At 38.0% G+C, this 13,157-nt stretch overlaps 1 long non-coding RNA gene across 1 annotated transcript; it reads left to right on the top strand.

The window, feature by feature from the left end:
* The first annotated feature begins 2,933 nt into the window (after positions 1-2,933).
* On the top strand, positions 2,934-7,492 carry LOC143282831 (uncharacterized). The gene is made up of 3 exons (XR_013055315.1): positions 2,934-4,623; positions 4,710-4,984; positions 5,238-7,492. It is a non-coding gene; the product is annotated as an uncharacterized LOC143282831 (long non-coding RNA).
* Positions 7,493-13,157: the final 5,665 nt, after the last annotated feature.

The raw sequence follows: 13,157 nt of genomic DNA, 5'->3' as shown, positions 1-13,157 counted from the left end.
TCCATTTGTGCATATGTGTGAATATCTGTGTGAGAGTACTTTGAATTGTCAAAAGATTCAGGGCTGTATAAATACAATTATCATTGCAATGCCAAGTAAGGATCCCCAACTGCACCAAAATAAATCAGTCACTGACAAAATTGATCTTCCTCTTTGAAAGCTGTACATGTGGCACAGATTTTCTAGTGCTCAGCCTGTGCAAAGGTGTGGCACTTCACACGATGTAATGTGTTGGTGGTTGATTTGATTTTTATTTATGTGTGAAACAGTCAATATCTGTGAATATGTGTATCAGCATTTAATCAATCATTTATACGGACATGCGAAACAAGGGCATAGTGATTTGTAGGCATGTTTGTGAACATATCGCTAATTGTAATGATGATCTCATTTTTGTTGGTTTTGTTGTTTCTATGATTTTGGCGGGAGAGGGTGCACATGAAAACTCATCAGTTGATTGTGGTATGCTGGTAGCTGTGGAGGGGGGAATGAGGAAGCACATGAAATATGATTATGGATCACTGTCTCCTCTGTCTCTTTTCTCTTCAATTTTTGTAATGGGGGAATTATTGCATTATTATCATTGTTGCTTATAATGGAAGAAGAAGGAATGCAAAAGAGAATGATTTTGGAGAGGGAGACTGTGTGGCTTTTGTCAGACTGTGCACATTCAGAACTCACGTATTCTGGTCTGAATCAAATCCAGTGTCTGGGATTTTTTATCATCTTTGGTAAGGTGTCACTTGTGATTTTGTAATGCAGTGCGGTATGCGTAACCGTCACTCCCGCCATTATGAAATAAGCTAAGCAGTACCCACTACTGGCTATGCATTTACATGTTCCAATGTTTAGCTGATCACCTGTCTAATTTCAGAACTGCGTCATCCAATCAAGTTGTATGTGAATTAGATTGAGAAATGTACAGGTGTATGATTGAGCCAGTGTGTACTTGTCATTTCAGTCAGAATAACAAGTTCAAATGAAATCCATTGTCCTCTTTTTTTCTTTCCTTCTTTTTTTGGTCTCTGTGTAATGCCATTTAATGCATAAGTGTGAAGCATGATGAACAGACACTAGTGTTGAGGTGTAATGTGTAAGATAATTGTGTAGGGTATCTTTGTTAGGTCGATACCTATTGTATCTTTGTTTATTATTATATATGATCTTTGTTAGATTCACATATTTTGTATCTTTTTATTCTTTTAAAAAAGTAGTTAACAGATAGTTTAGATGTAATGCATCTTTTGTTTGACAATTTTATTTGAACTTGATTAGTCATTCTTTTGGGGTTTTCTTTTTGAATTAATGAAAATGTTGAAGGATATTTGCTGTTTGTTTTCTGTGCTATAGAGTTATCAATAGGCAGCATTTAGTTTCCCACAGATGTTACAAGCAACACGCAATACAGTGTAAGTAAGTGGAGAATCCAAAAGTATGTTTATTAGTTATTAAAAGCAATGAAATAGCAGCATGCAATGGCCTCAGCAGCGCTATGAAAAACAGTCTATGAAAATAAGTCACCTGTTACATTTATTGCTAGTCTTGGATTTTGGATTGTAGGTTGGGGGTGCGGGGGCTGGGGGGTTGTAATGTGTGTGATGTGCAGGTTTGAAAACAAAAAGAAATAAAAAATACAAGAATATTGGAGAAAAAAACCTGACACACTGGTTTTCTGTTTACTCATATGCACTTGTATAGATCTGCTGTTTGTATAATCAGCAGATCGTCGTTCATTTGATTGATGCAAAATATTTGAATGTGCAAATTAATATGAATGCAAGTTCTCAGTGTTATTGAAAGTATATTGTATCTATATGTTCCTCCCCCCCCCCTACCCTATCCCCCACTTAGGTGTTCCATTCCCACCTCAATAATTAAAACAAAAATACATCAGGTCATCTCAAAAGTAATAATGATGAGGTGGTTTTTTAATGTTATCTCAAAAGTAATAATGATGAGGTGTTGTTTTTTTGTTTTTGTTGTTTTTTTGTTGTTGTTGTTGTTTTGTTTTTTTTTGTCAATGGGTAAGTTATGATTTCAGGACATTGTTAAAGATCAGTTGTGTAACTGGACAGGCCCCTCATAATCATCAGCACCTAAATGAAGCTGTGATTTTACACTGTTACTTTTGACAAATTTTGTTTATTTCACTTTTCACTTCACCAGTCTATAAATTTATTCTAATTTAATTTTTCAGTTGCCTACTAAGACATTATGGTATGTTATCACTTGTGTTGCAACAATTTCATGGCCAACAATCAGTGCTCTTTAGAATGACTCGAAGCAGTTTAATAAACAGGACTGGAAGAACAATTTCATGAAATGTTTAGAGCACGATTTTTTTTCAATAAGCAAGACAAGTGGAATAAACATGTGGGGGGGAAAATGCCATTTTCAGTGTGAAAGACAGTGGTATTATTATTGTTGTTGAATTTGTTTTTTTTGTTGTTGTTTTTGTTTGTTTTGTTTTGTTGTTGTTGTTTTACACAAAACTAATGTATGTAATTGTAAATGAAACAGACACTTGTGGCGTTAATGTGGCCTGACAATCGTCCCACTGTTCCCCTACCAAAACCAGGTCAGTGATTTGAATTGAAAGGTGGGGGGAGGGTAGGGGGGGGTATCTGCCCCCCCCACACACACACACACACCCTTCCCCCTGGGGCAGAATCAGAAGTCATCACATGGAATATAAGACGCTTATTGCTAAACAACTGATGATTTTTAAGTCCATGTAAAGGATGAAACTTGGAGTCAACAGATAATGATTTTTAGTTGCTGATCATTCAGAGCAACCCATGAAAAACATTGATGAGGTGTAAAGCAAGATGAAACCAAGGGACTAGGATAGTAGGAATGTTTTGTTGTTGTTGTTTTTTTTGGGGTGGGGTGGGAGTTGGGGGGTTTGTTTTTTGTTTTTTTTTATTGTTTTAAACAGTTTTTGTTGTTGTTGGGGTTTTGTTGTTTTGCATACAGCTGATTTTTGATTAAAGTTCACCTGCCAAAATATCTTCTCCACCCACAAGTAGGGCATGTGACATGTTCAATACAAACTGTTAAGACTTTGGGTCAAGAATCACTGCTTAAAACTTTAAAAAGTGAGAGCGGACATAAATAGGATGAAATATTTGCATATCTATGCAAAAATGGGGATGCACATTAAAAATCATTTGGAATGTGCAAACTGAGAGCTGTGGCAAACGAGATGAAATATGTGGACATCCCTTTTTTCAAAAGGGGGCATATAAGAATGTACAGGTATGTGCATAGCAAGATCAGTAATAGCAGAGTGAAATGTATGCTCTACCAATCGAAACTAAACTTGCACAAAATACTAATGTGTTCAAAAATCTCCTTGACATGAACATCAGTTTAAAAGAAAAATTTACTGACTTCGATGAGTGATTGACAGAACATGTAAAAGAAAACATATATGTATCCCACAAATAAAAGGAGACCGATATTGAAGGGGACATAAAAAAAAATTTTTTAAACGCCGTGAGGCCCAGGCAGTCAAATGCCAGTCCTTACACTACTTCTACTACTACTTCGCAAAACGCAACATGTAAATATGTATGGGAATGTGCAGAGTGAGAACAGTGCCAAACAAGATGGGAATGTGCAGAGTGAGAACAGTGCCAAACAAAATGAAAATTAATATATGCACGTCCCTCTACAAAGGGGGCATGCAGATATGTATTCAAGCGTTTGCAAAGCCAAAAAGTGACGAACAGGGTGAAGTCTATTTATATATGCCCCTCCAGAAAAAGAGTCATGAAAAAATGTACAGATAATAAGTATGTGCTTAGTGGCAGCAGTGATTAAAAAAAAGGTTGAAAGGAATCTATTTATATATGCCCCTCCAGAAGAGAGGTCATCAACACAAATGCACAGGTATGTGCTCAGTGAGAGCAGTTACAAACCAGGTGAAATCTATTGATGCCCCTCCAGAAGAGAGGTCATGAACAAAAATGTTCAGGTATGTTTGTGAGAGCAGTTACGAACCAGGTGAAATCTGTTTATGCCCTCTCCAGAAGAGAGGTCATGAACAAAAATGTACAGGTATGTTAGTGAGAGCAGTTACGAACCAGGTGAAATCTGTTTATGTCCCTCCAGAAGAGAGGTCGTGAAAAAATGTACAGGTATATGCTTAGTAAGAGCAATTACAGAAGCAGGTGAAAATCTATTTATGCCCTTGCAGGAGAGGTCTTGAAAATAATGTACAGGTATGTGCTTAGTGCCAAGAGCAGTTACGAGCCAGGTGAAATCTATTGATGCCCTTCCAGAAAGGTCATGAAAATAATGTACAGGTATGTGCTTAGTGAGAGCAGTTACGAACCATGTGAAATCTATTTATTCCCTTGCAGAAGAGAGGTCATGAACAAAAATGTACAGGTATATGCTTAGTGAGAGCAGTTACGAACCAGGTGAAATCTATGCTCCTCCAGAAGAGAGGTCATGAACAAAAATGTACAGGTATGTGCTTAGTGAGAGCAGGTACAATCCAGGCGAAATCTATTTATGCCCTTCCAGAAGAGAGGTCGTGAAAAAATGTACAGGTATGTGCTTAGTGAGAGCAATTACGAACCAGGTGAAATCTGTTTATGCCTCTCCAGAAGAGAGGTCATGAACAAAAATGTACAGGTATGGGCTTAGTGAGAGACAGTTACGAACCAGGTGAAATCTATTTATGCCTCTCCAGAAGAGAGGTCATGAACAAAAATTGTACAGGTATGTGCTTAGTGAGAGACAGTTACAAACCATGTAAAATGTTTATGCCTCTGCAGAAGGGGTCATGAACAAAAATTGTACAGGTATGTGCTCAGTGAGAGCAGTTACGAACCAGGTGAAATATGTTTATGCCCTTCCAGAAGTGAGATCATGAACAAAATGTACAGGTATGTGCTTAGTGAGAGCAGTTACGAACCAGGTGAAATCTATTTATGCCTCTCCAGAAGAGAGGTCATGAACAAAAATTGTACAGGTATGTGCTTAGTGAGAGCAGTTACGAACCAGGTAAAATATGTTTATGCCTCTCCAGAAGAGGTCATGAACAAAAATTGTACAGGTATGTGCTCAGTGAGAGCAGTTACGAACCAGGTGAAATATGTTTATGCCTTTCCAGAAGTAAGATCATGAACAAAATGTACAGGTATGTGCTTAGTGAGAGCAGTTACGAACTAGGTGAAATCTATTTATGCCCCTCCAGAAGAGAGGTCGTGAACAAAAATGTTCAGGTATGTTAGTGAGAACAGTTACGAACCAGGTGAAATCTGTTTATGCCCCTCCAGAAGAGAGGTCATGAACAAAAACGTACAGGTATGTTAGTGAGAGCAGTTACGAACCAGGTGAAATCTATTTATTCCCTTGCAGAAGAGAGGTCATGAACAAAAATGTACAGGTATATGCTTAGTGAGAGCAGTTACGAACCAGGTGAAATCTATTTATGCTCCTCCAGAAGAGAGGTCATGAACAAAAATGTACAGGTATATGCTTAGTGAGAGCAGTTACGAACCAGGTGAAATCTATTTATGCCCTTCCAGAAGAGAGGTCGTGAAAAAATGTACAGGTATGTGCTTAGTGAGAGCAGTTACGAACCAGGTAAAATATGTTTATGCCTCTCCAGAAGAGGTCATGAACAAAAATTGTACAGGTATGTGCTCAGTGAGAGCAGTTACGAACCAGGTGAAATATGTTTATGCCCTTCCAGAAGTAAGATCATGAACAAAATGTACAGGTATGTGCTTAGTGAGAGCAGTTACGAACTAGGTGAAATCTATTTATGCCCCTCCAGAAGAGAGGTCATGAACAAAAATGTACAGGTATATGCTTAGGGAGAGCAGTTACGAACCAGGTGAAATCTATTTATGCTCCTCCAGAAGAGAGGTCATGAACAAAAATGTACAGGTATATGCTTAGTGAGAGCAGTTACGAACCAGGTGAAATCTATTTATGCCCTTCCAGAAGAGAGGTCATGAACAAAAATGTACAGGTATGTGCTTAGTGAGAGCAGTTATGAACCAGGTGAAATCTATTTATGCCCTTCCAGAAGAGAGGTCATGAACAAAAATGTACAGGTATGTGCTTAGTGAGAGCAGTTACGAACCAGGTGAAATCTATTTATGACCTTCCAGAAGAGAGGTCATGAACAAAAATGTACAGGTATATGCTTAGTGAGAGCAGTTACGAACCAGGTGAAATCTATTTATGCCCTTCCAGAAGAGAGGTCATGAACAAAAATGTACAGGTATGTGCTTAGTGAGAGCAGTTATGAACCAGGTGAAATCTATTTATACCCTTCCAGAAGAGAGGTCATGAACAAAAATGTACAGGTATGTGCTTAGTGAGAGCAGTTATGAACCAGGTGAAATCTATTTATGACCTTCCAGAAGAGAGGTCATGAACAAAAATGTACAGGTATATGCTTAGTGAGAGCAGTTACGAACCAGGTGAAATCTATTTATGCCCTTCCAGAAGAGAGGTCATGAACAAAAATGTACAGGTATGTGCTTAGTGAGAGCAGTTATGAACCAGGTGAAATCTATTTATGACCTTCCAGAAGAGAGGTCATGAACAAAAATGTACAGGTATGTATTTAGTGAGAGCATTGATAAACAGGGTGAAATATATATGCACACCCATTTACAAAAGGCAACATGCAAAAATGTATAGGCATGTGCGAAAATACTAGGAGTACAAAAAACCATCAAAGGAGACTGGTAGTAGCGCAAGAAGTATTAGAAAAAAAAGAGGGGTCGGGGGGGAGTTCTTGATATTGAACAACATTGCTGCATTTTACAGATCTGCACATGCTGATTTTTCATTTAGATTTGTCTGGAGTAAAGAATGGATTTGGCACTGTCTCTGTCTCCTATGAAAAAGAGATGATTTGCTGAAAAGTTGTTTATGTCCTGTTTGTTTATTTAACTGTACTTTTTCTTCCGTTTTTCTCTCTTGTTTGTGCTGATTTAAAGCTCCAGAGCCAATATTTTGTAAGCATTTTCAAACAGGTGGGTATTTGAAGATTTTGTCTTAATCATAAATGTAAACACTGATTAATTCCATTTAAGTAATGTGACTCATCATTAAAGTATATTTAAAATCAGACTTGCACTTTTGTTTACTTTTTTTACTTGTTTGATTTCCTGCAATGTTTTTGGGTTTGTTTGTTTTTTTGTTGTTGTTGTTTTTGGGGTTTTTTGTTTTGTTTTTTAATTGAGAAGTAATATTCTACATTAACAAAGCACATGTTTGGAGTAAAAAGAAATAATGATTTTTTTTAAGTTAAAAAAACAACAACTGTGAAATAGCATGTTCCAAACATAAATTGAGCAACTGTCCTATTTTGGTGATTATGTCTATCCATTTCAACCTTGTGGAAAACATCAAACGGTGAAAATCAGTATTAGCAATTAAACATGAATGTATTTCTTTCCTGAAGTAGGGGTGTGTGTGAGAGAGAGAGAGAGAGAGATCATTGATGCTTACATAGTAAAAGTAGGTAAAGTAAAATCACTGTCAATGTGTTCTCTCCCTGTGAAAGTCGTGTGCCTGTGGCCTCACAAATCCATTGTTTGAATCTTATTTCACTGTTTGCAGTCATCTAATACCATTAGACTAACTTTGTAATTTGTGTGCCCATATAAACCTGAAGCTTGACAGCATTGAAAAGCAGAAAATAACTATGTATACCTCTGTTTCTTCTTCTTCTTAAGGAGGAAGGTGGCAGAATGGTTAAGACACTCATCTGCCAATACATTGAATCCATGAGGGTCAGAGTTCAAATCCATTTCTTGCCCTTTATCCCAAGTTTGACTGGAAAATCAAACTGAGCATCTAGTCATTCGGATGAGACAATAAACCTAGGTCCATTTATATATATATATATATATATATATATATATATATATATATACTCACAACAGGTATGGCTACTCCGTAAGCCCAATGTTCTTAACTCCCAAATCTCCGCCATTGCTAAATACAATAATAATGCTTTTGGACATATTTACCTTGAAGTGCAGGGCAGTAGCTGCTCTAAGTAAACTTTTAGATTTTTGTTGTGTTTGAAGACCAATTACTCTTTCAGACATTAAAACAACATCATCCGCTAAAAGTAGGATTAACAACTATAACAGATCAGTTGTAAACTGTGCACCATGTCTTCCATTATTCACAACTTGGTGTGTCAATTCATTAATAGTGAAAACAGGACCACATAATCACATTGCTTTACACCATTTGTGCACTAGATATAGTGAGTCATCCTCACCACGCTCAACTCTGATCTTTACACAATTATTCATGCTTTTTATACACTTCAGTAGTTTCCTTTTCGCACCATATTTTACCAAATATGCCATGATATAATTCTGTTTATAGAATCAAAAGCTTTCTCAAAGTCAGTGAAAGCAACGTATAATTTACGGTTAAACGAAGACCGTTTTTCCGTCTTCGGACCGAAGCGGAATGTAATGAACACAGGGGGAAAAAAAAAGGATAATGCCCGTGTGCCATTGTATAAGCTCGTGTCGTATTGAGCACTGTCTTTTTTTGCGGGTCCGCTTATGTCACTTATTTCAATTTATGCTCAATGTGGCCTCCATCTTCCTCCACAACTAAACGAAGCCGTTTCTTCCAAGCAGAAATGCTTTTACGTATTTCTTCCACCGATATCTCCTCTCATGACCTAAGTATCCTGTCCTTTAACGCCTGCTCGGTCAATTTGTCTCTCACTCCCCGGTAAACTTTCTACTTCAGAGAGTCCCATATGGCATAATCCATTGGGTTACAGTCAGGACTTTGTGGAGGCCATTCATCCTTCTTGATGAATTCTGGTGTAGCCTCCTCCAGATGGGCCTGGGTTACCCTACTTGTGTGTGAAGGAGCCCCATCTTGCTGAAACACGTAATTGTTTCTAAGATAAAGACGCCTACAGTCAGGGAGAAGATTGTCATCCAGTAACTGAATGTAGCTTTTACTATTAACCTTAGCTCTGTCAGTGTGTATAAAAAGAATGTTTGTTTTTCCTTTCCAGGATTGCTTCAGCTGAAACGATTATAATTTTTGAAAATCTAGAAGTCTCATGATAGAGGCGAGATGGCTGAATTTCTAGTTTCAGTTTCCCATAAACGCGATCGTGGTTTTTTGTTTGTTAGTTTTTTGTTGTTGTTGTTTTGTTTTTGTTTTTTTGTTTGTTTGGTTTTTTGTGGGTTTTTTTTTGTTGTTTGTTTTGTTTTTGTTTTTGGGTTTTTTGTCTTCTGTTTTTCCAATTTTTAGCTATCTCTAACGTAAAGTCTTTCTCGTCTGTGAAAATGATCCTTTTCACATCAGTGGCCGAGTAGCGGTCATTCAAGTTACGGCAGCGAGTTTTTCTTTTCCCTCTAACATTTTGGTGCCTCCTTGGTATCCGTATCCTCATGAAGGGCTTCAGCTCCAGTTCTTTCGCCATTCTTTGCATAGAAGACTTGCTCACTTGTAAGTCGCTTGCAACTTCTCTAAGAGATTTGTGGGTCCCTAGGGTCATCTCCTGGGATTGAATCAGTTCCTCAATACAGTCCTTGTTCTCCTCCGAACATGCAGCCTTGGGTCTCCCACTGCCAATTTTATGTGCTACTGACCCTGTAGTGCGTATTTTAGCGATAAGTATATTTACAGTGACATGACTCCACCCCTTGCCTGAAAATCCCTTTACGATCCTTCTTCCACCCCAACCTTTTTCCTTGAAACAGTTTTCAATGGTAACCTTATCACTTTCACTCAAAGGCATGGTTGATCCTTCCAAACTGAAATTTTGGACAGAACTGATTTTGGATACAGACGACAATTTTTTTTTTAAATTAATAAAATAATACATAAACAACAGAGGCAAGGCCTTCAAGACTCACTTGTGATACACTTTTTAAAAAATTCCAAGCTTTTTATGTATTGAGTATAATGCATTTACTGTTATATTTATATTTTTTATATTCTCTAAACTTGGCACTTTGATCTAATATTCGACCCAACAAAAGATCTGTCATTATTATCATTTTTTGTTCAAACAGGAACTTGTTTTGATGAGCACGGAAGTTTTATTTATTGCAAACGTTTTGGTGCCGAGTAAAACAAGGGAAATTACTCTGCTGGGGGACTTAGTTTGCTTTAAACTGATCTTTCTCATCTTAAACATTACATTTTGAAATTATACTCAATACATAAAAAGCTTGGATGTTTTTTAAAAAGTGCATCACAAGTGAGTCTTGAAGGCCTTGCCTCTCTTGTTTCAAAATGTAATGTTTAAGATGAGAAAGATCAGTTTAAAGCAAATTAAGTCCCCTAGCATTAATTAGAGTAATTTCCCTTTTTACCCCCTGCACCAAAACGTTTGCAAAATAAATAAAACTTCCATGCTTAGCAAAAGAAGTTCCTGTTTGAACAAAAAATGATAATAATGGCTGCTCTTGTTGTTGGGTCAGAATATCAGATCAAAGTGCCAAGTTTAGAGAATACTAAAAATATGAATACAACAGTAAATGCAGTTTGCATATAATTAGGCTTCTTTTTTAATTTTTTTTGTGCCCATCCCAGAGGTGCAATATTGTTTTAAACAAGATGACTGGAAAGAACTGAATTTTTCCTATTCTTATGCCTAATTTGGTGTCGACTGACAAAGTATTTGCAGAGAAAATATCAACGTTAAAGTTTACCACGGACACACACACACACACACACACACACACACACACACACACAACCGAACACCGGGTTAAAACACAGACTCACTTTGTTTACACAAGTGAGTCAAAAATCAGTAGACTTGACACCTAGACAGGTTATTTTTAGACTGACACTGATTGACAGATGCCAACACCTGGCAGCTGGCATAAACATGTTGAATGTCACATTGCACAGCTCTGATATTGGATTTTTTATATGCTGTTTTGAATTTGGCAATACAAGCATAATTTGCGTCCGAACTTTTAGATATTTTGCAGACTTGATGATACCCTAAGGTTGTTGTGTGAAAATTTTCAATGAATTCGGTTTCTCTATCACTGAGAAAATACTTGTCAAAAAGCGGTTCATCTTTGGGGGGACACCCGATGTGTGTGTGTGTGTGTGTGTGTGTGTGTGTGTGTGTGTTACAGTGGTTATATCTCTTTCGGGGTACGCTCCATAAATCATTGCAATCAATATCGCTTGACAGGGAGACTCAGAGAGAGAGACAGACATCTGTTAAGCTATATTATTGCCCTTTATTTTAATATGCGTATTTGTAACAGCGTTTAGGGCTTTTGTGGGACGAGCATCTATAAATCACCATTATTTTATTACTGCTGCTTGACAGAAAGACATACAGATACATATATACGCACAAACGCACACGTACGGAGATATGGGGAACACCAGTGAAATGTGATTGGTGTCTGTGGGTCACTTGCCATGGGGGATGGTTCACTGCCATTGTGGAGATATCTGACGAATCCGCATGGGACGAAACAGCAGTCATATCAGGCATACAACTGGTTGTCTCTCTGATAGAGAATTCAGCTTGCCCCCAGTTGTCTCTGAAGCGTGTATGTCCTTGTCTACACCTTTCTTCACTTTATCTAGTTATTTATTCATTTACTTATTCATTTATATATTTATTCATTTATCGTTGCCGTAGTTACTAATCCATTAGGTGGTGTCAGAGTCAACTGTTGGTGTTATATTATTATCGATGGTCTTTACTATTTCTTTCGTTTTTTTTACCCTCCCATTTTTTTCTCTCCAAAAATTGATAGTGCATTTCCCACCCGGCCCCTCTCCCCTTCCCGCTATCCTTATTTCGGTTGTTTTCTTTGTCATATAATTATGTGTGCTTCATTTATGTTTCGGTTGTCAACTTTGTTGGATTTATTTGAATTGGAACCAAAACAACCACCACCACAACACTAACAATAAAATGCACACACACGCACTCTCTCTCTCTCTCTCTCTCTCTCTCTCTCTCTCTCTTTCACAAACATACTCACACTGCGCAGTTCCGTGTGCAGTATGCCTTTTGTGCACGTAAAACAATCCACGGCAATAAATGTGCTGTCCTTGACAAAATTCTGTAGAAAAAAACTCGCTTTGACAGAGAAACAAATATACTTGCAGATAGGAAAAGGAAAAAGAATATATGTTGGTGCTGTTGCACTGTGGTGATGAACTCTGCCCAGGATGAAGCCCAAATTATACAAAGAGAAATCTGTGGAGTGAACACAGATGAAATCACCCAGGAAGATCGTGTTTCTATTGTGAATCATTTTCGTCTACAGCCATCTGTGGTTCTGGTAGTTTGTCATAGATTGATGAACTGCCAGGGAGAGCTGTAAAGAAATGAAAGTGTTCTCGAATGATTCGTGATGCTCAGAATGACAGCATCTTTTTGGCCTGAGAAATGGGCAGCTTGGAAGAAAAACAAATTGGGGTTTCTGATTCAAGGGACGAGGTGCAATATCGCTTGCTGGACCCAGTGACTCGGAGTGTATGGAAGTCCTCTTCGCCGATCAAGCTGCACTTGGAACTTAAGCAGATCTTCCTGGTCTTTGAGAAACTGAAGGCACTTGATGTGCAGCCAGTTCACCCTGCGACCATTAGTATAGGTCTTAGGGGGTTTTATGGTGATTTTGCCAGTGTTTTGAAATAATGATTTGTGACTGATGGGGATGACGATGCAGGGGTTTGTCCTCGCCAAGTGCAGGGTGGTGTCCCAGCCACTCGGTGAATAAATTAGAGTGTGTTTCTTGGCAAACGTGATTGCGGCATGCATACTATCACACTCCGTTTGAATATGTCCTGTCTCGAGATATTCATCGGTGATCAGTTTGATGCTCTCATTGATGGTATGGATCAAAATAGCCGCCAAAAAACTTATTTCTGTTTTGACCAGCGCAAAAGTTTTGACTACGTTCTCAAGCGATTGGGTACACGTGGAGGCAAGCGGCAATTTCACAGGATCCACGTTTCCCTTCACTCTCATGCCATGTGAAGCAGGTTCCAGTGAGGAGATTGTGGAGTTGTACACTGATAGCTGCTGTTGTAATATCTTCTTCTTGTTCGTTCGTGGGCTACAACTCCCACGTTCTCTCGTATGCACACGAGTTGGCTTTTACGTGTATGACCGTTTTTGTAATTATAACTGACTC

This window comes from Babylonia areolata, chromosome 6, assembly GCF_041734735.1.
Source record: "Babylonia areolata isolate BAREFJ2019XMU chromosome 6, ASM4173473v1, whole genome shotgun sequence".
Classification (NCBI taxonomy): domain Eukaryota; kingdom Metazoa; phylum Mollusca; class Gastropoda; order Neogastropoda; family Buccinidae; genus Babylonia; species Babylonia areolata.
This window is presented reverse-complemented; position numbering and strand designations above follow the sequence as displayed.